The following is a 25,918-nucleotide window of genomic DNA, read 5'->3' on the forward strand; positions in this document are numbered from 1 at the left end:
CTTTAAAAAGGTCAATTAGGGCTGAACATCATGGAAATCCCTGTTTTGTACAACAGGCCTGTTCTTTCCTCCTGCCGTCATCACCTCAGGAACGGGCAGTACTAGCAGAGTTCATGGAGAAAAAGCCATTTGGCTGCTGTGCGCCCGGCCTTTTGCTCATTCCGAATGCCTCCCAGCGATGGGAGATGCTCCGGCAGCCATGCGAGACGGCTCACGCTGCAGGACAGAGGAGAAAAGACGAGGAAAACGTGAAAGAGAGATAGACAGAGAAAAGAGAGGGAGTGCAATATCCCTGTCACCTTGTCTTTCTTTTCCATCTCCCCTTATTTGTGTGATTCCAGTTTTGGCTGTAGGCTGGGATTTGGAGGCCCAGTTGTCTGTCTGATCTGCATGCCTGGAAGAAGTGAAGTCACAGCACAACTATCTGTCAAAACTGCATGAACACCTAGAGAGATGAGATGGTAAATGTTCACATTAGTCACAATAATCATTAGATTATGTTCTACTCATTTTTGTGTCCCTTTAGTCACTCTTGCATGTCTTAATCGGAATAGGAATTTAAATTTACATTTGTTGTTGCTGAAATTTGACTTGGCAGTTTGTTAATAGCATAATATAACAATGTACGCTACTGTTCAAAAGTTTGGGGTTGGTGAGATTTTTATTATTTTTAAATAAATAAATAAGAGCCTGGCAAACACCATGACTTCACCAATAGCATGAGTTTGGAATTGAAGTTATTTGTTGGCCATGTTTGCAAAACCTGTTGCTATTGCTATTATTATTACATTTCTCTTTGTTGGAACTAGAGGTACTCGAAATTACATTTAATCACCTTTAAAGTGATTGTCTCACAGCCTAGATGACCACTGTCAGTTGAAAAGGTCAGCACATTATTGCATACATTTTGATGAAAGATTATGAAGACAAACTGTTTTATTCTTTGGAATGACATTCACAGCTCTGTACTGTAGACCAAGGAACGTGTTAAAGCAAATACGACTAAGAGCATGAAAATGTCCTCAGATCATAAAAAAAGCATGAGCAAATGTTCTTTGGTAACATATTTGTACCCGCTCTCCATGACAGGAAGAGCTCATGCTTTGCTTGTGCTTAGAGTTTTCTTTCATGTCATGCTCAGTTGTGTATCTTCTCTGAAAATCAGCCAGGTGAATGTACAATCAAGGCATGTCTCTCGCTGCCCACATACCCAGGACATGCCTCCGGGCGTATGGGGGCAGGTTACTCGGGGCTGAGCTGTCAAGTCGACTCAAGCAGGCAGGTGGAGGGCCGACTGCGAGGTCTAGATCAAGCTTTTAGAAACCCTAATGGCCACAGCAAGCATAATGGCTTTTATTGTCTGGAGGTTGTCCCACAGAGACATCACCCCGACCAGCCTCTACCTTTCCTTTTATTTCTAACAATCCCCTCTCTGGCTGACACTGGGAGTGGGCGGCTTTCATCATCCAAGCTCTCAATTGCCTGCCTTGTCAGTACTGATATTTGTCTCTCCAAGTTCTGTCCTGTTGTCTAATTCTTTTTTCTATTTGTATCCTTTGGCCATCTTTATGGAGAAGTACAATGTTAAAAATAAAGGTTCCAAAAGGTTTTTTTTAAAGTGATGCAAGTGAAGAACCATTCTGGGATCCTTTCTGCGAACAGTTCTTAAAAGTACAGATTTTTCTTAGTGTGAAGAATATTTTATCTGAAGAACTTTTTTTCCATTGTAACGAACCATTTGTGCAAGGGAAGGGTCCTTCATGGAACCATTGATTTTTAAGAGAGTAACTATAAGAGATATTGTGGTCATAGAAACACTGTGTAGGAAAACCTTATAGCAAAACATCTAGATTTATCACAAAGTGTTTTTGAAGGAAGGTGTCATCTGTTGGCATAATAGATTTTTGACTCTTTTTTTTTTTTTTTGGAAGTGAAAAAGTAACCTCATTGATTTCTTCCAGGAAACTAGACATTGGAGTAATTCTCTCTATATATTTGGATTGATTGAATGGGAGAGCATCCATCTAAAGGATTCCCTGGCTGTAAACATGAGGGTGAAGGACTGATTCGATTAAACCTGTGGCTTCTGTGGGTTATCTTGGACCCTTGAAACACGTCAAGGCTTAGTTTTTTTCTGTTGCAACATGTTGAAAGTGATTTATATATGTGTTATGTATGCTTTTCTATTACTTCAGTCTTCAGTGTCACATGATTCGTCAGAAATCATTCTAATATGATCAAAAAGCATTTGTTATAATCAATGTTGAAAACAGTTGCTTAATATTTTTGTATAAACTATGATAGATTTTGTAACATTATGAATCTTACTAACCTCCAAACTTTTGAATGGCAGTGTATGTTTGAATAAGTCTCCTAATTTTAAGGTCCAAATAAGGTCTGAAAATTGCTTGCAATTTTAGAGGCATTTTTCTCATCAACATGTTTTTATGACAGCCACCATGACTTGATCTCAGATTGGAGTACAATCATAATCATATCATTAGAAAGCTGAGACTTTTCTTTCTTTTTTCCTTCAGCACATACAGTAAAACTCCAAATGTGTTTCTGGATCAAAATAACTCAATGCAATGGAGCAGGTCACATTTGCACTTCTATCTGTCAAGTAGTTGGTGGATGAGCATCAAAATGTAGCGAATAAACATATTTGCACCGTTCAAGTCGCTTTGAATAGAAATATCACTCAATAACATCCACCCTGATGTGAACATTTCATCCTGAAGGACTGGCACACATACAGCTCAGCATTTATAAGGAGTCGCACTGACCCCAATCACTAGCTCTTCTTCTGCAGGAAAAGAACCATCTTAAACTTCCAGAGCCCTTTCCCTTAGAAACTCTTCCTCTCAGGACTTTTTTCGACAGCCATTAGCGACCATTCAGCGGAGGATACAGGGAAGGGAACGCTGGGTAAGATCCGTTGAGAAGTCTGAGAGTGTTGCTTATTTTGCCTTCTAGAATGGCAGAACGTGGACCTGGAGACCACGAGGGAGCTTGTAGACGCTCGCTTGCCTGCTCCTTTTGTTTCATAAAACAACAAAGCGCTATTTTCAGGGACCCGAATCCACTGTGGATCTCAGAGATGGGAAAGAGAGAAACTGATGTGCCATTAAGAAGCTTTATTACTTTTTTATCAGTAGCAGGAGGATAAGCCCGGGGTTTTAGAGTGCACCCGATGGGGAGGGAAGAATAGAGAAGTGTGAGAAAGAGTGGGTTGGGTAGGGGTCAAATCCCAGCAGCCATCAGGGCCTCGCTATCAAAGAAGGAGGGGTGGCAGCTCAGAGGGAGACGCCGTGCTCGGCGGGGCAAGTCAACAGCAGGATTTTACGGGGATAAGATCTCTTCATCTATCATTCTGACATGCCATCAACATTTTTCCCACTCCATTTTTCTTTACATCAATCATTTGATATGCCAGTAACAATAGAGGCAACTGTGGAAATAGTGCATTTGATTACTTATAGCTTTATGGATTTTATATACAACTCAATATCTGAAGGAGTGTAACGGCAACTTCTGTGGCTTCCTTGATGCAATGTCCTAGGACTGTTTTTTTCTTGATTCATATTTCAACCAGCAACTATGCAACTCAGTATCTGAAAGTGTGTAATGGCACTTCTGTAGCTTCCTTGGTGCAGTGTCCTGGGACATTTTTTTTCTTATCTCTATTTGTTTGTTGGTTCCCCTCATTTACTTTATTCTAATCTGTTTTACGCATATAATGGACTTGCAGCTTTAAATCAAAATTTGTCTCTAGCAAAATATGTTTTTGTCTATAAATACATCAGGGATTAAGATCCATCATAAAGCCCACGGCTAGATTTTCTCAGTTTTGTTCTGTTATAGTAGACTTGTTTGTCAGTTAGTGAGATGTTGAGTAGTGACACTTGTAAAGTACATAATTGTGGTGTGAAAATCCTTCTGTGTTACTGGTAGGAAAATGAAACACCGGGCGGGTTTGTCTAAACACTTCCAGTGATTGATTAGGAATAGGGCGCAACAGTTGAATTGATTTTTAACAGTGACTTTTGAAATGTTGTGATGTTGTGATTCATCTCAGGGCTGGTTGGTTTTGTTAAAGGAATAGTTCAGCCAAAGAATGAAAATTAGCAGAAAATGTACTCAACGTGAGGTGTAGATAAAGATGAGTTGGTTTCTTCATCAGAACTGATCTGAAGAAATGTATCATTACTTCACTTTCTCACCAATGGATCCTAATGGGTGCCGTCAGAATGAGAGTCCAATAAAAACAATGATCCACAACTTCAGTCTATAAGTTAACGTATTGTGAAGTGAAAAGCTGTGTATGTATATAAGAAACAAATGCTAAATTTGATCAAACCTGTTCCGATGAAGAAACAAACTCATTTACATCTTATTAATATCTATGTTGTCTTCACTAACTACTCACAATCCACTTTAATCAGGCACTCTATGTGTAAAATATTGCTACAGTGTATTCACTTATTTTTCAGTGTAAACTTGTTTATTTTTCTGAGTATATTTTAGGCTTCATATTTTAGGCTTATTAAAGTTCCTACCTTTTGTACAAAACTCATGCCTGCTGCATTTAACATTGTGCTAGCAGCACTCGTTGAAAGCAAGCTGCAAACAGAATGTAATTTGAAAGAGATTTGATGTACATTTTTGTAATTACCATGACAGCAATTATTCAGCAAATGAAGCTGATGTGTTAAACTATGCCAAATCAAGGTAATCTGCTTCCCTCACAACACAGCACTCAGATGTGATCTGAAATATTGGAAATTGAAGTGCACATTTATATCAACTTTTGGAAACTCTTACATTTTTCTTCTTTGAGATGTGCTATCCTCATTAAAAATCTATGCATTTAAAACTGTTGCTGACATAGCATATGCAATTATGTGTAGGCGCTATAATAAGGTAGTTTTTATAGACTGCCATCTCAATTAGCACAGATCTTGTTTTCTATGTGCTAGAATCAACTTTCAAGCCTGTGATGCATTACCTCTTTCTATTGTAATTCATGTGCATATACATTTATGCCGCCTCTGTACATCAAGTCTGTAATATATGTAATTTGTTTCAGCTCAGCCTCCCTAGCCCTAGCATGAAAGTGAATTTCCTGCAGATCAGACATACTTTATACTTTATATATACTAGCATTGAAGGGTTGTTAAGATTTTGAATGTTTCTGAACCAAGACTGCATTTATATGAATAAAACTACAGTAAAACAGTAATATTGTGAAATATTATTACGAGTTAAAATACCTTTTTTTTCTATTGTAATATATTTTAAAATGTCATTCATTCCTGCAATGCAAAGCTGAATCTTCAGCAGCCTTTATTCCAGTCTTCATTGTCACATGATCCTTCAGAAATCATTCTAATGTGCTGATTTGCCGCTCAATAAATATTTCATGTTATTATAATGAAAACGGTTGTACTGCTAGTATTTAGTGGACATATTTTTGTATGTATGTATATTTTAGATGGTCTTTAATTCATTATCATTTATAATCACATTTAAATGTTTAAGTCATTTTTAAAACTTCATTAGTTTGTGACAAAGTAAGTTTTAAAAGGTACCAGTAATCTGTATAGTCTCAATAAATGAGACTACAAAGATTGTATGTGAACTAATTAGACAAGCGCGCTGTAATTAAAAATATTATTTTCGATTTTGTATAGCTCTGCTTGAAATGTCATGTCAGCTACCCACATATGCACTTTTCACTTTTTACTTTTCTTGAAATTATCTTTTCTTTTGTTGTTAGCTCTGTCAATCAAACACAAACTGTGCGCCATACAGTATATACTAGACTGAAATAATCATATGATAACAATGTTTGCTGGAAGTCAGTGTACAGTCGAGAAAATCAAAGTGAGGCCTAGAATCAGGTGCACTTACTGTTCTCTTCTTCTTCCGCCTAAGCAGTTTATCTTTTAATAATGATTTTTAATCAATTATCTTTCCTCAACAAGTTGAAACGTTTAGCACAATAAAGAAGAAACTCTAAAACAGCCTCTGGCATCTCTTGTTTTCCTTTACCCTGCGTTTGAAAAGAACTAATCGTTGCTGAAATCCCTACTGGCTGTGTTTGCATAAGGTTAAGATGCTAAAAGTTCCTCAGGGTCTTTTTTTTTTTTTAAATTGCTTGCATATTCATGGCATCTTGGGGAGGAATTAGATGAATAAATACTTGCTTAGTTTTTTTTTTTTTTTTTGCTTGAAATCTGCTCTCCCTGATTCACCTTTGATCACACAACAAAGCGGAGCAGAAGCTGCCTCCTCTGAAGCGCTGTGGGCAGAGACAATGTTTAATCTCTCTTTCATTTTCTCGCTTGCTCTTTCCGCTTGAAAACTACAGGGCCAAGCCCGTGCCGTCCCAGTGGGTCCATCCAGTGTTTATTTCAAGGCAATAAAAAGTAAGAGACTTCTTGCTAGGCCTGCTCCACTTCCAGCTGTCTGACACGCAGCCCTAAATAGACACAGCGGCCCATCGTGCTGGTTGCATATTGATGTTGGGATTTAGTAGTGATGTGGGACACACCAGCAATTGAGGATGAATGAACTGTAAGCCTTGTTTTGGTACAAACCAAAAAAGGTTTCAGATTAAGAATGCACGAGTTTATTTATATAGTAGCTATTGGATTTAATTTTGCATGCTCATTTTCACAGTTTTTATATTTGATTTTTGCCGGCATCTAATGCTAACAGACAGTTAATCAGTTAAACTGTTATTAATTTAATACGTTTAATGTAATGTAATCCTATTTAAATGAATATGCATTTTTCAGACTGTATGTTATAACGTACATCTATCTATCTATAACTGTCTGTCCAACTGCCAAAAGTTTGGTAAAAAGTAATATTTCTATATAAAGAAGTTAGTACGATAAATTTACAGTAAATACATGTATAATGTTAAAGGTTCTATTTAAAAATAGTTTTTAAATTGTTCGTTTTATATTCATTAACAGTTTCCACCAAAAAAAAATATGAAGCAGCACAATTGTTTTCATGATTAAAAACTCATAACTTAGAAATGTTTCTTGAGCACCAAATCGGTATATTAGAATGATTTCTGAAGGAACATAAATTGCGTTTAAAATATTTTAAAATAGAAACAGTATTATAAAATATGTATATTATATTTTATATAACTGCTTATAAATGGCTTAAAATACTGTTTTCCAACAGGTTTCCCCAACACTTCCCTGTTTGCCATTGGTCAGATAAACAGATAGCCCTGCCTAAACTCGCGCCATTGGTTAAGCCAGTGTTGCTGTGTTGAGTTGGATAGACCAAACAGAGCAGTGGTTTTATAGCACTCTTCAGGAATTCGACCTTCATAACTACAAGTTATCTCTGCTTTTAGAAGAAAATATTTTCAAATACTAAAGAAAAAAAAAAATGACACGTATCACCTTTAAACATCCTATTAGTTTTGTTTGCTGGAATTTGTGATGCTTGAAGCCTTGACACCTGATGTGACGTGCTCTCCCGAGAGTAAAAGCGTTCCCCGACAGAGCATACACAAACACCTTACAAACCGTCTTACGAGTGAGTCTTTTGTCAAGACAAGGCAAAAATAAAGGAAATGTCAAGAAGTCAGTTGTGTTTGTAATGTACGGGTAAGAAGAAATTACTGTTTTTCTTGTTCTAATAAAACAAGCACTGACGTTAATGGGGGGGGGTCTGAGGTAAAGAAGGAGCTCTACCCATGTGCTTGAAATCTAGGGTACTTGACATAAGGTTGTGAATCGTTTCGCAGACAGCGCTCCTCGGGGAAATACCAGATCAAGAGGATTGGATACAAGAAGTCAGCAAAGGCCGTTTGAAGTAAAAAATAGTCAAGCTCTTTCATTTTTTCCTCATCCCAATCTGTAGAAAACAATACGGTCTGATTGATGAGTTCTCTTTGATCCTATTACCATTATGTCTTCTGGAGCATTATGGACTACGGCGTTGCGCAGAATCAACTTTATTTATTTATTTTTCTCTTTATCTCCGAGCTTTTAAGCTGGTTGGTTTTAACTCTGGCTCTGATAGAAATACTCCAGAATCTGGCTGGATTTTGCATTTCCGCCGTCATTTTATGTTGTCTTTGATTTCCCTTCATGATGTTCTAATCGATCAGACTCGCTCTCGCTTTAAGAACACCCAGACTCTCACGTAAGCCGTCTTTACAAGCTCTCACATGACACGTGTGTTGGAAAAAAGCATGTCCTATGCTTTTAAGGGAATATAATCTGTATTGTAGGTTTTGAGCTGGATTTTCACAGCACCCTCTCTCGTTCTTGTCAGCAGCCCACCTAACATGTTCTCTCTCAAAGGCCACAGTAGCCTGTGTGAATCAGAATGTCTGTTGTTTCCTACCTACCACAGATGAGGAAATAAAAGACGATAAAGAAGTGTAATGCTAGCACAGCTCAGAGTTTAATTCCCTTTTTCATGCCTCTTGCAGGGATTAATTAACATGTGATATATAGTAGTGGTCATTCGGCGCTCTGTGCTGAATAAGGTCTCTATGGCTTAAAAATATGGCTCAGATCATTTAGGTATGTCTGTGCATCAGGCTTTGGATTATAACATTTTAGAGAGGCTATTGTTCAGCTGATCACAGTGGCTTTTAGTTCTGGATGTAAGGATTTGAGAAAGGCCAGCGTATTAAAATAAGTCAAGTAATAGGCAGCACGCATTGGCCCGCTTATTAGGTTTTCTTGGTTTATCTGACCTCATTTTGTTCGACATATTTCTAACTATCTCAAGCCTGTTTATTTATGTATTTATTTTACTTATTTGCATCCTTTTTAAAATGTATTTATTGATTTGCCTAGAAAAAAGTGGAAATAGGGAAGTACAAGAAGAAAGAGGGAGAATGGGGGCATGACACAGCCTTGACTCAGACTATAATATATCTTTATATTTACATATTAAATACTATAAATAAAGCTTAGATATAAATGTAATTATAAAAAATAAATAGCCTATTAAATAATAATGATAATTGTTTAATATTATATTTGTAAAAAAAAAAAAAAGTTATAAAGAGCAAAATAAATATTATATAAATTTGGATTTGTATCGTTATAGTTATTATATTTAAATTGTATATAAATATTATTGTATTATACAATAATAATGTATATGCAATGTAAATGTTATATAATAACACAGTTTGAGTATATTTAAATTAGATATGTAAATTCTTATATATTAACTTATTTGATTTTAGCACAATATCAATACAACAAATATGTTTTTTTCACGAAAATATGTTTTCTTTTTTAATATCACATTTACTGCTTTACTCACATAGTATAAATGAACCGTTTTACATGAAAATGTACATTTGTCTTTATATTTCGAAACAAGGTCCCTTACAAAGGGATCTTTGTAAAAAATAAAAATAAATAAATAAATAAAAACAGTTTAAATGGATACTTACAGGTTGTACATTTCATATCATATGATTATTTAAGTAAGTTTGTGTATACTCTTAAACTGTGGTAAATTTTCCTTTTTACTGTATAGAAAGAGCATTGTTCCAAACATATTTTGTATTCAAAGGAAGAAAGTATGTAATGTGGGTTTGGAAAGACATAAGGGTGAGTAAATGAATGTATTTTCATTTTGGGTGAACTATAGCTCATATAATAAATGGTGTGGTTGTGGACACAAGGGATTTGCTCCTTTGTCTGGAGACTAAAGCAATAATCAACCAAGTTTATTCCACTTTTAAGTTCTTATTTCCAGGAACCAAGGCTTTGCCTCGCCTTGCTTGGGTTGAGCCTCTTGATGGGGTTGCTTCTGGCCAAAACGCCAAGTTCCAGAGGCTGCACTGGTTTCAGACCCAACCGCAAGGGTACTGAGAGAGTGAAGTGGAGAAATAGAGATGCGGTGTACTCTTCATTCTCTGACAGGGTGGATGGGTACGGCCTTGACATTGATCTTGCCCTATCATTTCTATGGTCAGTGGTTTTTCTATTTCCATTACCCACTGAAACAGTGTTTTTTTTGTTTTGTTTTTTGTGCACTCTTATGTGAAAATGCATGAACAATTTCTATTAGGCATCATAAAGTAGAAAACATCAACAATAGCGGGAAAACATCATGTCGTCATGCAAAAAGGTTCAATAAAGGAGCCCGAGCTGTGTTTACAATGTGTGAAAAGAGCCTTTGCAGAGGTCCAGAAGCTCCATCTGGAAATCTTCTCATTGTTTGCGTTTCTCGGTATACACTCTATATCTTTATGGCTCTGTTTGCGCAAGTGTATTTGTGTGCTTTTTCCCCTCATCCAAGATCACATTTCCTCGCCTCTGTGGTTTGTCTGCAAAAGCTCTCTCAGGGACTGTGAGATCGAAGTTGATACTGAAAATAGCTTAAAATAACCCATCAAAAGACAGGACACGCAGTAGAGATATTTGGATGAAAAGGCAGAAAATTAGAGGAGAGGAGAGTGGAAAATAGTGTGAGGATCTGACACCAGAGACTTTTGGTCTAGTTAGGAAGTAAAAAAGTGCACATCATTAGAGTATCACTGGGAAGCTGTACAAAAGGGGGGATGGAGAAAGATGGTAGGGGTCAGGGGGTCATGCTAAAATAGGTCTAAACATCCAGACAGTGAGCCAGGTAGGAGTCTCTCATCTCAGAACATCAGGAGACAGAAACTGGCTGTGCACGTATCACTCTTGTCTCGGGTACAATAGGCTTTACAAGGACAAATTTGCTGATACTTACTATAATATATATGTAAAGTTGCAAATTGTGTGTGATGCCCATTTTTCTTTGTTCGGTTGTGTTTCAATGCCTTTGTGCTACACATATAATAAAAGAGAGGTGTATCAGTGTAAATGTAAACATTATTGTTGGAAGGTTCTACTCAGGAAACAAAATTGTGTACAAGTAGAGTAAATACATGTAAAATGGGACACTTTTGTTATTGAGATGAATGGAAAAAAGGGTCCCTTAATTATACTTATAGACAACTATTTAGGTTTTGTATCACCCAGAAGGGGTTTATTTTGCGATACTATATATATATATATATATATATATAAAATAGATACATAATATTTATTATTATGTAAGAAGAATTGGATTTAGGAAATTGGTTACCTTGGACAACGTTTAATTATACTATTTAGTGGATATTATGACAACAGAGTGCAACAGTGTCTGTCCACATTTTAAGTATTATTTTAATTTTTAATTTTTTTTTTTTTTTTTTGCAAAATATGCATTTATATACACTTTATTTATGTGCGTAGGGAGACTGACACTAAAGAGCAGTTTCCTTTTAATGTGTTTATGGTGATTCTCTGACTGGTGTTCTTTTGGCCACATACTGTAGATTTTCATTGTATGGACAAAAACAATCATACAAGTTTGGAAAGAAGTAAATAAAGACAGAATTTTCATTTTTCAGTGAATTATCCCTTTAAGATGGCTTTTCCAACAACAAAATCTTTGTTGCACATGGATACTTGCAAGCTCCAGTCCTCAACACACAAATTGGTCTACAACAACTGATTAACTCGGCTATGTGTTTATTCCAAATGCACATGTGGCATAGCAAGCCAATAATGCAGAAATTCACGCAACACTAGCTTGTGTTTCCTCTCTGCTGCCTTAAACACGATTAACATGTTTGGACATATAATGGACAGTGACCGCTGTGCAAATGGCGCTCAATAACGTTTAATTCATCGTAATTATTGCGGACATCATCATTAGCACCAGAAAGACATTTGGATTGTTAGTGCTGTTATTAGCATCAGAGACAATTGATCTTGTATTTGTGCTTTGTCAAGTATGGTGTCATGGAAGATGGTCGCGTGTAAATAATTTGCTGTTATTAGTGCAGTTTTATGACCTTATGCTCTTAATTGTGTTCGTTTACTTTTCAGCATTGTGTTTGCTTTGTTGTAGCCCAGCCACAAAATTCATCTAACTCATAATGGTTGAACTTAGCCTCCTGATGTGCATGTGTGTGTGTGAGCATGTGTGTTTCGTGCATGCGCTTTGATCTCTCCACACGCAGATTATCCACGGGGAGAGACGTATATCCGGCGCTTCCACACAAGCATAATTAAATCGTGTGGATCCTGTAATTGCTGCTTTTAAACAGAACTAGATTAGCAAAGATTTCTCACAGGAATGTTTGCCTAGCGGCACAGGAGAAAATATAATTCCCATGCAGCCGTGTGAGAGGCATGCTGAATACCGAAAACGGTCTTAGAGTCTCTCCCCGGCTGAGCTTAAATGCACTGAAGCAGGCGACAAAAATCGTTTGCATGTTTTTGCTCTGGGGTGTTGTGAAAGACACAGCTGTCATCTCTAGGAAGTGCCGTGGTCATCATGGCCGTCCAGTTTATCTGTGCAGTTCAAGGGAAGAATGTCATCTCAGAGTTGTGTTGAAAGTCATATTTGCATCAGACTAAATTAACATTCATTAGTGTCCTCAAACATAACTGTTATCTAAAGAATATTCAGTGTAAATGACTGTGTGATCTATAGTGCCTAATAATATCTGAATTATTCAGAAGAAACAAGATATGTTTTAAATTTAAATGAATTTTAATGTAATTTAAATGTATTGAGCTTGGCGTTTTTAAAGGGAAATATATGTTTGTATTAAAAACTGGCTGGATTATTACTGTTATCTACATTTATTTTAGAACACTAAAGTTGTTTTTGTAACATTTACTGAATGTATAAATTATTAAGATGTTTATTTCAAATTAAACGAGAATCATTATTAAATGTAATAATTAGTAATGTAAGTAAAAAGTTATTTCAAATTATCTCTCCACTTTTGCGTCTTATATCTTGTTCGACAATCTTTTAAAGAGTGAATGTTTAATAAGAAAGAAAAAAAAAACCTGTAAACTTGAGGGAAAATGCCATTCCCTCACATCAGGAAACCTGTTTTTAATTAATTTTTAATTGATTGAGCTGCTGGTGGAGTCTTTGAAGTTCTGATACCAGCTGGGGGTGACTCAGAATTATTTTTGGGTAAGAAAAAAAATATTAAATAAATAAAACTGTTTGTTGTGATGGTTCTCAGAAATGTGAAAGAAAAGAAGGAGAACCAAAGAACCCTTCAAAAATGAAAGAAAAGCCTCTGAAGCATGTTTATGGATATTCCAAAATTTGTGTTTTCAGCAAGCGCATGACTGAAACTAGTGCATGGTAAATTGAACTGGCTCCTTCTGAGCTGCTTGAGTTTCATGTTCCAGCAAAGCAATTTAGACTTTGTGTTTGCAAGAGTGAGGAGGATTTCTTTATGATCTACACTTTTGAAAATAAAGGTTCCAAAAGGGGGTTTTAACAACAATGCCATAGAACAGTGGTTTTCAATCCTGTTCCTCTGGACCCACTGCTCTGCACATTTTGCATGTCTCCCTTATCTGACACACTCATTTGAGTTCATGGAGCTCTTTCCTAATGAGCTGATGATCTGAATCAGGTGTGTAAATTAGGGAGACATGCAAGAATATTTTAGTAACCTTATGTGCGATGGAAAGGATTTTAAAGATTCTCCATTTATTTTTAAGAGTGACCATCCAGAATGCTCACTTCTCACATCTGACGCTCACGTAGCCCCACTAAGCAAGTTTAGCCTCATTGAATTATATTATTTAGAGTAAAAACCAGCTCTTGTTCCCATGTAGTGAAACAAGAAGAGAAATGTTGCACCACGGTTGCCTTCATACCACTGAAAGGGCATCGACAAGCCTTGCTGTTACTTCTGACAGCTACATTTTGAAGCAAGCAAAACATCCACGTGGCAGGACTAACAATCCTCAATATTTCCTGTATGATTGAAGCGTGACAGATGTTGCACCTCAGAGACATGTCAACATATGGTTCATGAAGCGTATTTCAACAGTGTCTGGCATCTTTTGTGCTGTAGTTGGCATTTATATGCGTGAATGTCTGTGCCCCGTGGGGACCGCTAGATGCTAAAGGTTACCTGTCTTCTCCACACATCTCTTTTTCTTCATTTCCTGCTGTAATTTCATGTTTCTTTTTTTTTCTTTTTTTAAGCAGTTTCTCACCCTGTTGTTGTGGTTTCTTGACTTTCACAAGCAGAAATGCACTGTTTTTCTGCCTCGTGTTTGGCTCCAGGCGACAGCTCTGAAGCTAGCGCAAGCTAACGCTCACTCCTTTTAGACGGGAACTTCTTGTTTATGGGGCAGAGATTATGTATTGTCATGCGCTTGGCTCTCCAGCTTTGACGAAAATTGGCAGCATGTTGAGAGGCCAACTGAGGTTATTTCCCATAAGAGCACGGACATCTGAATGCTGTCGGTCTATGCTATGAGCAGTATGCCATATTTCACGTTACTTTGGCATCTATCTATCTATCTATCTATCTATCTATCTATCTATCTATCGGTCTGTCTGTCTATCTATAAAAGATAAGATATTTCTTTCAAAAATGGTATATATAGTATATATAAGAAGTAGCAATAGTAGTAGTATATAAGTAGTATATAGTATGTAAATGTTATATAATATACAATAAAAGTAATATTGTGAAATTGTCTATATTTTTAGATTTTACGTTACACATGATCCTTCAGAAATCATTCTAATATGCTGATTTGCTGTTCAAGAAACATTATTTTATTTTATATGCATTATATATAACATTTATATAACATTTGTGTTGCTTAATTTGTGTGTGTGTGTGTGTTTCTATATGTGATGTTTTATTAACAAATTTCGGAAGGAACACGCGCAGATAATTAACACAGCCAATTCATCATCAGCAATCACACTATCTATCCAATCAGCTCGAGAGAGAACCCCTATAAATAATCAAGCAGTCTTCCCTCCATCAGCTCTAGTCTTTCAGCATCCCTCCACCACCCCGACTCCTCACCTTCAGCCCGTTCCTACCCCAGCACGGGGGGGGGGAACGCTCTGGGTCCAGGCTAAATGCAGAGCTCGGACCCCTCTCCCCGGACAGGGGGAGTACCCTGGGCTCGGGAGTAAGTACCGAGCTCTGAGCCCTCTCCCTGGACAGCACGCCAAATACGCATAACCTTTACTCAGTTTATTATATGTAAGTGTGAACTTGTGAAATATATATATATATATACACACACACACACACACACACACATACATATACATATGGTATAAACAAAATGGTGAACAGAAAGTTCAAAAGAATTTAAAGGTCTTAGGCTGTATCCGAAATAGCCCCCTATACCCTCATTCACTATTCCCTACATTAGTCCACTTACACAGTTCACTTGAAGGAGTGAATGAAAACGAGTGAGTGAATTCGGACACTGAGAGCATGAGAAGGACTGCCGCTTTGCATGCTTTTTAATAATAATTTGAAACGGGCAGCTCCAGTAGTAAGATTAAAGGATTTATCTTGAACTCTGTCACGTAAATTATGTATAAACCATAGTTAAACAATTTAATAATCAATTTACAATGAATTTGTACCTGTGTTGTATTACGCCGTGGACGAGCACTTTTAAAAAGAATGAATGGATGATTCACTGCAAGCACCATCTTCTGGCGAGACGTGGGAATTCATTCGGCGCGCGACTCTCACAGTGCATTATGGGGATTCTCTAGCCATTGAGGGTGTTTCTCAAACGGAAGGCTGGATCCTACCGAGGCTGCGTCCTTCCTAGTTCAGTCCTTCAGAGTCTTGTAGGCTAGACTCCTCATCGGCATATTAACGCTAGAATGAGACGCTCTAGTAAGTGCGCGTGGCTACGTCACATATGTTCCCGCCCTTACTGTCACGGCACACAAAAACACTAATAAAACTTAGTTTTGGAAAAAAAAAACTTTCTATTACAAATCTTTTATTATTTGGCTTTCTTTTAATGCAATACAATGAAAAACCGCCATCTATGACCTCCCTGTGGCATAAATTATTGGCAGTTTAGCGTTTAGTAAGTAATTTACACCAAAACAAAAGATAACATCTATCCTTTCATGTCCTAAAACATTATTTTTGTCTTAGATTTCATAATAAATTCAGACAAGCTTCAGTACTGACTCGTTTTTCGTCAGTTTATTTTCATGAAATGGAATGGGTACAAAGGATTGTGGGTGAATGAAGGTCACGGAGGATACATCCCATGCATCCTTCAAATTCAGCTGAAAGAAGGACACGAAACGAAGGCTGTCTTCCAAGGATCCTTCCGATTGAGATGGCCTTCAGCGACGTTTGATGACGTGGCAGCCGAGATATGCAACCTTTGTAGGATGCAGCCTTCCGTTTGAGAAACACCCTGAGTGTACATCGGTTGTACACTCGTTTTTGCAGTGCGTTGTGGGATTGAATGAGTGCACTCGAGTACACACTCCACTATGGTTTCGGACACCACTAAAAATGGCTGTCCACTCAAATAGTGCCCTATTTGAGGGTATAGGAGGCAATTTCAGATACAGCCTTACTGTCATTTTTTATCAATATAGTGCATCTTTTCTAGTTTAATGTATTAATAAAAAGTTTTACATTTTACATTTTTTTTTGTTGGATACATTGGTCAGTGTAGACAGTCTGATCTTTAATCAGCTTATTGGGATGAATACTATGCCGTCCTACCACTCAGTTGATCGGCAGATGTATTTATCAACTCGTAACTGTTTATAACTGTCACATTCTTCTTCCATACGTCGGCCCATTTCTCACTCCTCAGCCCCCAACTATTCACTAATTAGGAACTAATTACCCAGGCAAGTGTAAACAATCACGACAGATGGTGTAAATCTTCTAAATTAATGCTAATGACCTTGAATTCTGATTGGTTGAAGTGTCTACTTTTCCTTTCTCCTTTAATTATTCGGCCTACTTTTGCAATGACACCATGTTGTTTTTGAACAAACCTAGACATGTATGAGTCTGGGCTTTTTTGGGTCTCGCTGTCTGTTCGGTTTGTGTGTTTGTGTGTGTTCTTCTACTTGTTTACTAATTGGATTAGCATTGCAGATGGTCTTACCTTTGTGCAGAGTGTACTGCAGGAAAGATCAAATGCATAAATGTTGCTTTCTCTCTCCAGAGGAGCAGTCTTTTCCTGCACTCTTTTCTCCAGGTGTCTGCGCACACCGCCTGTTGTATCGGTCTCAAGGTTTTCTGTTATAGATAAACCCCATTGCTGTGAATAAGTCTCTGAATAGCTTGCAGTCAATTTTAAGTGTCCATTAGTGAGGAATAAAGGCTGTTACCTCCAAATAGTGCTATACAGCTATTAGTCATGTTATAGATTTGCTCTGAAACACACACGGTTAAATACAGAATTTAAAAGTGATGAAACCAAAAATCTGATAATTGCCACAATAACATTTCAAAATTTGGTTTAGTTTAAGTTTAATATGCTGTCAAATCGATTAATCGCAATTAATCACATCCAAAATAATAGTTTGTGTTTAAATAATATATGTGTGTACTGTGTATATTTATATGCATATTTAAACATATATATATATATATATATATATATATATATATATATATATATATATATATATTTCTTAAATATATACACGTATGTGCGTACATACACATATATGTGACCCTGGACCACAAAACCAGTCTTAAGTGTCAATTTGTTAGGATAGGACAATATTTGGCTGAGATACAACTATTTGAAAATCTGGAATCTGAGGGTGCAAAAAAATCTAAATATTGAGAAAATCGCCTTTGTCCAAATGAATTCTTAGCAATGCATATTACTAATCAAAAACGACATTTTGATATATTTACAGTAGTAAATTTACAAAATGTCTTCATGGAATATGATATTTACTTAATATACTAATGATTTTTGGCATAAAAGAAAAATCAATAATTTTGACCCACACAATGTATTTTTGGCTATTACCACAAATATACCCCAACGACTTAAGACTGGATTTGTGGTTCAGGGTCACATATCACAAACACAAACTTTTATTTTGGATGCAATTAATTAATCGATTTGCCAGCACTAGTTTATAATATTTCAATAAGCAAAAGTGTTCCAGTAGTTTTAATCAATAATTGTAGTTTTAAAAATGAACAGGGATTCACTGTATAATGCACTATATAATAAGTCATATAGACCACATTTTGAGCATTTATAGCATCCATGCCCATAAATTTTTATTGGATGAAAAAGTGAAGACTGAATAATCATCTTTGTGTTTCTTAAATGGCATAAAATCATTTTGGAATGGCATGAAGGTGAGTAAATTATGACAGAACGTTGGATCCTTTATTCCTTTAATAACTGACCTTGGACAGGAACAAGTAAAAACTATTGTTTCCTTCCTCTGAAACAGCTTTGCCACAACTGTGGCCTCACAGGTGAAGAAAAAGAAAAGAAAGAAATCATATTGTAGCCTAATTTTCAAACCTGCTATAGTCATTATTTCCCATGAACTTTCGGTTTCAACTGGAAAGTCAGTCACTTGCAGAGAGAAAGAACAGGTGTAGAGACAGACAGACAGACAGACAGAAAGGGTGAGTGTTAATGGCGTCTCTGGCAGTGCTCCTCAGGTGCTCGTAACTAACAGAGGAGGCCAGCTGCCCTTCGCTCCTGTCTCCCTGAATTAATATCTTCATTTGTTGGCTCATTGACGACATTAATTGTTTTCCAGTCGCTTTATCGGTGGACCACAAATCAACCAAGAGGAAGTAAGTGGTTCGGTGTCACTCTTGGGTCATAGTCTCCCTCTCTCTCTTTCTCTGTTCTCGCACCCTTTCTTTCCTCTGTGCATTCATCCTTCTCAACAATTGATCATTCTGCCCTCTCCCTCTCACCTCTTTTTTCTCACCCTTCCACCAAAGCTGAAAACTAACACTGCAAGTTTCTCCAGACTTCCTATATATAGACAGTTTGCCACCTCGGACAACACTGACAGTTTCCCAGGAAGCTTAAGCAAGTTTCAGTGCTTAGACACTCCACCTCGAGTTAACCTGATATGTGTTCTTTAAAAATCATTCTGAATGTCATTTAGCATCATCATTTAAAATGAAAATGTGAGTCATGCTTTCTGTTTTATACATTTAAAGAAACTCAAGTACCTGTGTCATTTAAAGGACACACCTGTGTGGCACTTTCTGAATAATGGTGCTCTGTGGTTTTCTTGTTGGTGTCGTCCATCTTGTTCCATCTTCATCAGGTGTGGCATTTCCTCAGCCTGACAGTTGTGCAGGGGCGTCTCATTTGCCTTGTACCCATGTCCCAGAACATCTGTTTCTCACCATTCACGTCACTGTCAGGTTTTTGCTGCTATCCCCATCAGGAGGAAAGGCTTCTTTGAATTCACAGTTCTGTGTCCTGAAAAGACTACCAAAGGCTTCCAGCTCATTAAGATATTTAAATATTTATTTCACATTGTCTCATTCCAGGTTATTTTTCTCACAACCACTGAGAGATTTAATTCTGCTCAATACTACTGAGATGGTCTTACAAACCAAATTATTGACTCTTGGCATATACATGTTGCAGTTTCTGTGAAAAGTCCATTTAAAATTGTGCTGGTATTCAGACAAAGCAACCCCACTAAAGAAAATAAATAAATAATCGTATTATGTCTAAGCATTTTGAACCTCCTAAACCTCAATTCAGATGTTATAATAATTGCAAGACATAATGCTGGAAACAAAGTATTTGTGTTCTGCAAGCTCTGAGTCTGGAATGTCCATTACTCTTTAATTAAGGCCAAAATAAGCAATTCTTTTCTTCTTTTTTTTTTTCTTTCTTAGGAACTCACTTGTTAACAGTCTGCTAACCTCTAAGCAGCACTTACCACAATTTACATTGAAAGGATGTTCTTTCATCTAAATCTGAGGCTAAAGTTGGGGAAAATGGGATTGTGTTGTTGTTGTTGTTTTAACTCCAGTGATAAACAGCAAAGCATGAAGCTAGCATATACTGATAAAATGCACACCTTGAATATCATTTTTTTGTTATGGAAGCATCTGCCAAATATATAAATGATAAAGGGGAAGCTGGTTGACCACATCATCCAAAACACAACATATGCTTGTGTTTTTGCGCATGGCCTGTATGACGTTTTTAGCAGTTCATGTCACGTCCCTTAAAGAGATGATGAATTTCCCTTTCATAGTCTGGGTTTAGACATTTATTGAACATCTGTTCAAGTTTGAGCAAGTTCAGACAGGGTTTTGCTGTTAAACTGAGCACAGAAATGTTGGCAAAAGAGACTGGGAAATGAAAAAGCAGTGTGTGACCAAAGTAGTGTGTGTACGTGAATACATCTGTGTTAGTACAACTTTGAACAGGACCTTGCATGTGACCCAAAATCCAAAAATGTGAAACAACCTCTTTACACCTTTCAAAGATCTCCAAGTCGTTTTCTGTCTACGCGGTCGCCTGATAGAAACCATTCTGTCCTTTGTCACAAAGAAAAATGCTGGAGCGGGTGGAATAATGCTTCTGGAAAATCCATTAGGACTTCATCTACATCAGAAAGGCACCGAGAACGGAAAGCAATGGGTCATTTATAGGGAGTGTCCTGCTGCTTGTCTGGCTTTTAAATTTCCAGCGAATGTTCGTGTAAGAGTTTTTTGTGTGTCCATGTGAGTCTTTATCTGTGTGTCACAACTCATGCGTGTTCAGAAAGTACTGAGACTTTTGTTTGTTTGTTTTTTACTTCTGTTACTTGGCTTTGCATCAGGTGGAGCAACTGCTCTGGAAGGAACATTCACAGTGCTACTGTAGCAACTGGAAAGCTAAATTTTCTTTCTAATTTTGAAGTTTCCTACCATATTTCATGCAGATGGGATTCAATAGTTTATAAACTTACAGAATGGAACATTTGTTCTGCTTACCTTTGTCATTGAATGTTTTTACTTAAATAGGACATCTATCTATCTATCCATCCATCCATCCATCTATATATCTGTCCAGTCTATAGTTCTGTCTATTTTTAATGCATCCATCCACCCATCGTTGTGTCTATCATTCCAATCTACCATTCTTTTGATCATTTTATCCATCCATTTATCCATCCATTGTTCTATCTATTGGTCTATCTGTCATTCATATTCATTATCTATCGTTTTATCCATCCATCCATTCGTTGTCATTTCAGTTTCCATCCATCCATCGTCATTTAAGGTTCCATCTCTATCATTCTATCTATCATTCCATCTATCATTTCATCCATCCATCCATCCACACACTCATCTTTATTTAAGGTTCCATGAATCCATCCATTCATCCATCATCATTTAATGTTTCATCCATCCATCCATCGCTATCATTCTATCTATCGTTCCATCTATCGTTTCATCCATCCATTCACCTTCTCGTCTTTATTTAAGGTTCCTTCCATCCATCAGGATTAGGTTCCATCCATCCATCCGTCCGTCCATCCATTCATCCATCTATCCACCCATCCTTCCATCCATCCATCCATCGTCATTTAAGGTTTCCATCCATCCATTGTTCTATCTATTATTCTATCTATCGATTTATCCATTTATCCACTGTCATTTAAGTTTCCATCCATCCCTCCATACATCCCTCTGTCCATTGTCATTTAAGGTTTCCATCCCTCCATCCACCTATCCATCCATCCATCCATCGTTCAATCTGTTGTTCATATCTATAATTTTATTCATCCATCCACTGGCATTTAAGTTTCCATTCACCCATCTATTCATCATCATTTAAGGTTCCCATCCATCCATTGTTCTATTTGTTGTTCTATCTGTCATTCCTGTCTATCGTTTCATCCATACATCCATCCATTGTCATTTAAGTTTCCATCCATCCATCCATCATCATCATTTAAGATTCTTTCCTTCTATCCATCCATCCATTCATTTGAATCATTAAAAAGTGTCCTTGAGCTTAAGAAAGGAATAACAACAGGGTTTAAACCTTTTTTTTTTTTTCTATGTTTATGCTTTTCGAATCTAACTTATGCAGTGGGCACAATTACCTCTCATCAAAATGACCTTTTAACCTTTCATATAAAGCAAATGCCTCCAGCAGGCAGATGATGCTCTGCTGTTGTTATGCATGTCTTGCAGAATCATGCAGTACTACACCTTGAGGTAACTGCTGTCTGAATTCATAATGGTATTGTGTGGTTGCGTATTTTGTGTGTCTTTAAAGGTACAGGGCAAGGTGAGGGATAGACATGACCTTCAATTGTGACAGTTGTTTGAGAATATGTGTGCGTGTGAGTATTTGTTGGACTAAAGCTTTCCACAAACTCAAAATGACACAGAACCAGTCTGATTTTTATTGGTTCCTCCCTCTAATCTGCCACCAAGGTCAGGGATCTTAAAACTGGTGCTTAATTCCACTTGCGTAATCTTAATAGCTGACATGGCCGTGAACCTGCTGCATTCCTCATACATTTGTTATTCATTATGGATCATCACATTCAAGTCCTTGACTTTTCTCATTGGCCTCTCGTTTCATAATCACTGTTGTAGAAGAGCCTAGCAGGGGTCGTGAGCAGTGGAACGGACCGGCGTTACGTCATTCTGAGACAGAGCTGATCGATTGCGGTACATGATGCAAGCAGAAGTGTTTTTTGCAATGTCATTAGATGCTTGTTTTGAGGCAGTGGGAAAAAAGCCATGGTGTCCGGGGCATTTATCATTCAGACTAGAGAAGGCTCATCAGGAACGCAGCAGAACGTTCCTCTGTAATTTCTCGCCAGACACTGTGATCACGCCAGGCTCTTTAGAGACTCGCTGTGGCGGCGTTTTGCTTTTTAGGTCAGTGGTCATGTTGTAGAAAATAGAATTCTCTGTGGATTTGTCTGGCTGGTGTAATGACTTATATGTGTGTAATGACTTATATGTGCTTGTGTTATGTCTATGTTTTTTTTTTTTTTAGGATTTGGTCCATGTATACAAATATTATATATAAGTTTAAAATGAAACTAAAGATGAAATAAAAACCTAAATACTAATATAAAAAAGAAAAACTAATAATACAAATGATGAAAACACATTTAATACTATTACTAAAAATTTAACTAAAATGGAAACATTTAGATGAAAAACAAACTAAATGGAAATTAGAAATGTTGTCTTGGCGACTAACTTAAATAAGTTAAAGCACTAAAATTAATTTGAAATAAATTAAGCTAACACTGAACTAAAACTGAAATAAAACAAACAAAAATTACATAAAAATAATATAAAAAGTACAAACACATTTAACACAATTGCTAAAAATGTAACTAAAATGAAAATGAAAAGTGGAAATGTTAAAATAAAGCCTAATTCAAACTATTATTAAAACTAAAGTGTGTGTATGTATGTATATATATATATATATATATATATATATATATATATATATGTATGTATATATATATATATATATATATATATATATATATATATATATATATATATATATATATATATATATATATAACACTCACGCATACATAAATGCAAAAGGTTCAAGCAATCTCAAATTTGACCCAAATTTATTTTATTTTACTTTATTTTATGAAATACTATGCAATTGTTGTATTAGAATTGTTATTTTTATTTTTATTTTTTTCATGCAATATTATGAAATTGTTATATTAGATTTGTTATTTTATTTTTTATGCAATAGGATGCTTTTGTGGGACACAATTTTAGTTATTTTGCTGTTGAAGGTTCTACTGTACTGTACTGGTTGCACTGTAAAATTTGGCACCTCAGACCAGACGCATGTACTGTATATTGATTTTTGCTTGTTCAGATATTATTTTCACTGTCTAATATTTCAGTGGAAATCAAGCCGTGCATAACATATTCAATGTTGGAAAATGTACTACCACAGGAACAAAGCTATCTCACACACGCAGACAAATTTTTACACCAATTCACGGCCACCTTAAAATCAAGAAGACTATGGGGAAAGATAAGAAGAGAAGCTGTAAAAGTTCAGCAGTTCGCTCACAAGTTTACCAGCTTTTTAATTGTTTTCTCACCTCCCAAGAGGTGCGTGACTAAGCAGCATTCCCCTACAGCAGCTGTTTGGCTGTCATTTTTGTCATTTTCATTAACTCCTTTTTGGGTTTTCAAAGACATGAATAACTCTAAAGAGGCCCTTGGATTGGGACCTAGTATCACACAGGCAAACTTTTCAGCAATCAGAGTTTGCTTTGTTTTTATATGTGCTGTTTAGGGGAGAATTTATTCGAAATCGATCATATGATATTAATAGACCAGTGTGAAAAACTGGCCTTTACCATCTGCAGCTAATTGGCTTTATTTTTACACGTTGCATGAGACAGGCGGTTGTGCTTACACACATTCTTCTAAACAAATATGTTTTCACCAGCTTGCTGCTTTGCCCCATCTTCTCAGCGTTTAACAGGTTGTTCTGATTATTGTTTACAAATGCTGTTCCATGATTCATTCCTAATGCTGTTTTTAAGGACATTACGATGCACTAATTGGTGATTTACCTGTATGAAATATGGATGTGAGCTGTTTCTCCATAACTATGTGCTCTATGAAGTACATCTGAATGTGTGATATCCTCCATCAGATTAGAGTGTGATTCTCTCATTCATTAACACCAGGGATATTCTCAGGACCTGCTCGTTATCACAGCACTCATGTTAGAGGGCATTGTGTGTGCTTATAAATGTGTGTGTGTACTGTTATTTCCTGGGGTAAAATGAAATAAATGAACAGCATAATGTATGTTATCCAGTCTGTGCATTTATGAAAGTAGATTATTTTATTTTATTTTTTTGTTCTATTTTTTTATTTTATTTATATTATTCTGACATATGGTTCTAAATCTAGACAATTAATATTTTATTTTATTTCATTTTAATTTTATTTTCATTTCTATTTCTGATAAATAACTGTAAATCTAGATAGTTATTATTTATATAATTGAATTGTAAATGTAAATACTAAATAACTAAATCGAAATCCAAACACAGGTTTCCTGTTTTATTTTATTTTATTAATTGTTATTTGTAAACTATATTAAATTACATATATTATACAAATTTACATTCTAAATCTTTTGCCTAATTTTTTCAACAGTGTTCAAAATGAATTCCATCGTACTGCATTTTAAGACATTTCTTGTCCAAGTTCTTTTCAGCCTGTCCTGCAGGGGGCAGCAAACAAGAGATAGGCACAAACATGTGACAACACTCTTTTCTCTCACACTCACTGTACTTCATTTGCAAAGTTCTCTGGGTAAAATGAAGATGTCTAATTCTACTGACAAGCCTAGAAAGTTCTCTGGTGCCCGTGGCATTTTGAGTGGGAGGAGATCACACATTTATGGAAGTGTGAAATAGAATGATGGGGTCATTGGAACTGTCAATCACTCGCACACTGGTGGACTGACTGGCTGAGAGAGCTGTCACTCAGCATGCCGTCCAGTAATGACATCGTCACTCAGGTGGAGAGAGTAACCTAAAGGGGCGGGGCGAAGGAGAAGATGGACAGGCCAGTTAATGGAGGTGTCAGTAAAATTGGCCTCTTTGGTAGAGCAGCTGGGTCTGGAGACAGAAAGAGAGTGAGAGAATGTGTGGTAATGATGTATATTTGATCAAATCCATGATGCCACGTGTCTAAACGAGATGTCCAGGACCTCCAGCAGAAATATAGGCCCACAACATCAAAAATACAGCAGTATATTTCATTGTACACATGGGGTACTTTTTATCCCTGTGTTCACCAAACCCATCTTGTCGTGTCTGATAACTGTATATGATAACTAGAAATATGATAAATAAGATGAGTTTATTTTTGGATGAGCGAGGAGAATTTTTCTTGAAACCCTCCCAAACATGTGGTGATGTAGGTGCTGTTTGACTTTTTTTTTTTTTTTAAGGTTTTCTGACCCCGAGACTCAACTATTTTCTGTAATTCTCCAGCTGTGGTCCTTGGAGAGTCTTTAGCCACTCAAACTCT

The 25,918-nt window shown here is 36.6% G+C and overlaps 1 protein-coding gene across 7 annotated transcripts in view; it reads left to right on the plus strand.

Moving 5' to 3' along the window:
* Nucleotides 1-25,918, plus strand: part of sdk2b (sidekick cell adhesion molecule 2b) — a 341,245-nt gene that overhangs the window by 190,387 nt on the left and 124,940 nt on the right. Inside the window, exon 1 of one of the 7 annotated variants that reach the window (XM_058794079.1) lies at nt 6,377-6,431. The exons of the other annotated variants lie outside the window; for them this stretch is intronic. The gene's annotated coding sequence lies outside the window, so the exon portion shown is untranslated. Of the gene's footprint in view, nt 1-6,376; nt 6,432-25,918 lie in introns of those variants that run through there. 7 annotated transcript variants of the gene reach the window in all.

Source organism: Onychostoma macrolepis, chromosome 12 (genome assembly GCF_012432095.1).
Source record: "Onychostoma macrolepis isolate SWU-2019 chromosome 12, ASM1243209v1, whole genome shotgun sequence".
NCBI classification, from domain to species: Eukaryota; Metazoa; Chordata; class Actinopteri; order Cypriniformes; family Cyprinidae; genus Onychostoma; species Onychostoma macrolepis.